Source organism: Lolium rigidum, chromosome 3, assembly GCF_022539505.1.
Source record: "Lolium rigidum isolate FL_2022 chromosome 3, APGP_CSIRO_Lrig_0.1, whole genome shotgun sequence".
Classification (NCBI taxonomy): domain Eukaryota; kingdom Viridiplantae; phylum Streptophyta; class Magnoliopsida; order Poales; family Poaceae; genus Lolium; species Lolium rigidum.
In genome coordinates, this window is record NC_061510.1 from 355,438,775 (window position 1) to 355,442,789 (window position 4,015).

Below are 4,015 nucleotides of genomic sequence, written 5' to 3' on the forward strand. Positions count from 1 at the left end.
CAAGTAACTTGACCTGAAAATATGAGTTAACAATTATTTAGTATACAAAGTTAACCATGCATACGAAGACCTAGTGTTGCTCTCTCAAAGCCACACTATCCACAAAACCGCAAGGGCATGCACAATAGTTATATGTTAGTCGTTGATAACACCTACAACCTAGGATTTCAGATGAGTTGGAGGAAAGAGGGAGAGGAGAGAGAATAGGCTTGTATGTAATTTTGCAGGCAGTTGAATTGCATGAATCCTATCTTCCCATTTTTGGCGCAAGTGTCAGTAATCGTGGCCATTTTCCCTTCCTACCCTTGGTGGACTCAGGTGCAGTGGCGATTCTGTTGAGGTGTTTATATTACAAGAAAAGAATGTCCTATTGTAGAGGATGAGCGTCATGTGAAAAAAGGGCATCGAGTAGTTGACGTCGACCAAATGGTTCTGATATAGTTAAACTTCCTACATATGGTCCATATTTGGCTGAAGTTTTCGACAAGTTTCACATTTACCGATTAGAGCCGTGTTATTTTCTTGTGTGGTCTATTTTTGAACCTTCAGTTTTTTTAAAGGGTTTTTTGAACCTCTAAATGTATATACAGGGCTAGCAAACCGCAAAGGTTAAGCTGGTAGTTATGGCCCGGTCCACTAAGACCTCTGGACCTTCTTTATATAACATCGATGCTTTCCCCTGACGCTTATGGCCGAGAAGCGAGAAGGGAGAATTGTATCCTTCGGCAATTCGGCATTCTCTAGGATTATTACTTGCTTCCCTCGCAGTGCAAAGCCATCACATCACATATTACAGCGGGAGATGCCTTGCTTAAACACGCACGCCCACCTCGCCGATATACCAAACCCAAGCCCCCCGATCAGGTGTAACGTCCGATTCCCCGGGAGGAGCAGTGGCCGTTAAAATCCAGTCCCAGCGCGCCCATGCAGAACAAGCCAAGCATATTCAGTTATCTATCTCGCCGGCGACCAGAGCTAACCTAAGGGAACTATCTGCTACGGCCATGGCGATCGGGGGTATCATCGGGAGCCACCAGCGGCACTCCGTGGTGGCCTCGCGCGTGGCCATGTTCGCGCACCTGCTCTTCCTCGTCACCGCCGTCCTCATGCTCGTCTGGCTCCTGCGCTTCCGCGGCGGCATCAACATACAGTCCGAAGACCCAGACCAGATCTTCAACGTACGTATATATAGACTGATGAATATGCGTAGTTCCCTTCCTTGATCTCTCTGCTCTTGTTTTTACCAGAATAGATTATGGTTCTATGATCACATTTGCATAGGTTCATCCAGTAATTTAGCTTACATAAACAGTTATGTTAACTGAACTGTCCCTTTTTGCGCTCATGATGCTGAATTCTACTCTGTGTAAAATGCAGGTCCATCCCTTCGTGATGTCCTGGGGTTTCATTCTTCTTATTGGAGAAGGTACGTCCAATGCACACTACCCTGAATTATCACCATCTTACCAAATACCAACTCCCAAACACTGTAAGCTTTTGCTTTTAGGGGGGATCTTAGATAAGGTTTAGTGGACATAGGTTAGTGTACATTTTAGCAAAGCATCACAACAGAACCATTAATTGCCAGAAGCACCTGGAGATATAGTAGCAGTTGCTTCTGCTGCTGCTGTTGACATGGACATAATTCGTTGCTTTTGGCGAAACGAGAAGTTGTCAGTGTGTCACCACGCTACATTTTGGACCCAGATTGGTACATAGTAGTAGGGAGCTTTGTAGATGTTTGGTGGCTGCAAAAGCACTGGACCAGCCTCATTCTGAAGTGCCAATCAATGTGTTGGGTGGGCGTCCATAGCAAAGGTCGCCTCGGATGTTGCCGATAATGACCAGCGTGGATTGCTACGTTTTCCTGCCAAGTTTTCAGCCTGTGAGGTGTAAATGATTCATTTTTAACTTGAAAATTACAGTGGGACGTATGATTGATTTATGAAATTAAAGTGCGATTCAGATAGCATTATAACAACCTATGAAATCGATATGTAAAATTTGACATTTTGCAGCCATACTGGTGTACACGACGGTCCCGATGAACCACCGGGCGCAGAAGATGGTGCACATGCTGGTCCACATGGTGGCCTTCATCCTGGGCGTCTTCGGCGTCTACGCGGCGTTCAAGTTCCACAACGCGGCCGTGGCGCCGGACCTAGTCAGCCTCCACTCCTGGATCGGCATCGGCGCCATCTCCTCTTCGCCCTGCAGTGGCTCATCGGCTTCGCCGTCTTCTGGATGCCCGGAACGCACGAGCACACCCGCGCCGCCGCGGCGCCCTTGCACGTCGCCGGAGGGCTGGCCGTCTTCCTCCTGGCCGTCTGCGCCGCGCAGACGGGGCTCGTCCAGAAGGGCGCCAGCGCCACGCCCGGCGGCACCGAGGCCAACCTCATCAACGTCACCGGCGTCTTCATCCTCTTCTACGGGGCCACCGTCGCGGCCACCGTCGTGCTGCGCATGGCCACGCGGCACGTCTAGGCAGCTCTCGGTCGATCCGTCACCGGCGTCTGTACATTTGTAATTTGTTTGATTGGTCGGGCTCGTTTCACCATTTGTACGAGGCTCATGTAAAGCGAGTTTGGGTAGTTTTGCGTCGTGTGTATACATTGTGTGTCTTCGGCCATTTCTCCAATATTTCCAAGGGATTTGCTAGATAACAGTGGACATCGGTTGAAGTCAAAATGGGCCGGCCCGTAACAAGATCGGCCGGAGACAAAGTAACCTTGACTGTCAACAGAACAGAAGATCTGAGTTTCACTACAGGAATTGCGCGCTGCGCCGACGGCCGTGGCGTACGCCGACGGCCAAATGTCGGGGCCGTCGGTGTACGTCCGGTCCAGGGCAGCGGCCTAACGAGCCCCTCGGCGTAGTCGTACCCTCGGCGTAGAGCACCATACGCCGACGGCCACCCTCGGCGTACAAACGGCCCACGGCGTAGTGTCTGCGTCTACTGCACACCTGCTCCGCGTGTGACGGCCTGGTTACGGCGTCAGCGAGGCGCCGAGGGTACCCCTCGGCATAGTGCATGACCTACCTATGCCGACGGCCACCCTCGGCTTAGTTTTTTTTTCTATTTTCTTCTCTCTCCTTTACTTTATATTATGTTTGTATTTATTTATGTAGTAGTATGAGTTATGTAGAAATGGTTCTTTTTTAATGGGAAAAATGGTAGATGCCATATGTAGCTAGGTCTCACGAGTGACGCACTTCGTAGACGGGTCGACTGGAGCTAGTAGGCTCAACATCTTCTATCGATGTACATATGTCCTCCTAAAAGGAAAAAAGTCCATTGCTAACCCTAACCCTAACCCTAGGGGTAGATTTGCATGGTCCCCGCCGTAGGGTTTATTTTTTATTTTTTCCTCTCTTATATTACTTTATATTATGTTTGTATTATTTATTTACTAGTATGAATTATGTAAAAAATGGTTCTATTTTTTAAGAATTGGTAGATGGCATATGTAGGTCCCACGAGTGACGCTCTTCGCGAGACGGGTCAACCGGAGCCACTAGGCCCAACATTTGCTATCGATGTACATATGGGTAGATGTGCGGGGTCCCCGCCCTACGGTTTCCCTAACCCTAACTCTAACCCTAGCTCTAACCCTAACCCTAACTCTAACCCTAACCCTAACCCTAGGGTTTCCACATACATTGCTAACCCTAACTCTAACCCTAACCCTAACCCTAGGGGTAGATCTGCGGGGTCCCCGCCCTAGGGTTTCCCAAGATACAGATCATCGGAGCGTCGGAATTGTTGGAAAACTTGCATCTGCCCCTAACATATATGTACAAGTGTGATGTAAGGTTTGGCTAACCTTGCATGTACCCGGCGTTGACGATTTCCGCATACATGGGCTAGCACTTGGTAAAATGCAGGATCTGTATGTGGAAACTCCCGCCACGACTCAAACAGAGCCTATTTTATGGTAAAGTATGCCCAACCTATGGTTTCCATGTACATATGTCCTAAACAAACCAAAGCAAGTAAAAAAGTCCATTGGTAAAC

The 4,015-nt window shown here is 48.8% G+C and overlaps 1 pseudogene; it reads left to right on the plus strand.

Moving 5' to 3' along the window:
* Positions 1–724: 724 nt before the first annotated feature.
* LOC124700344 lies at positions 725–2,502 on the plus strand (annotated as a pseudogene).
* The last annotated feature ends 1,513 nt before the right edge of the window (positions 2,503–4,015 follow it).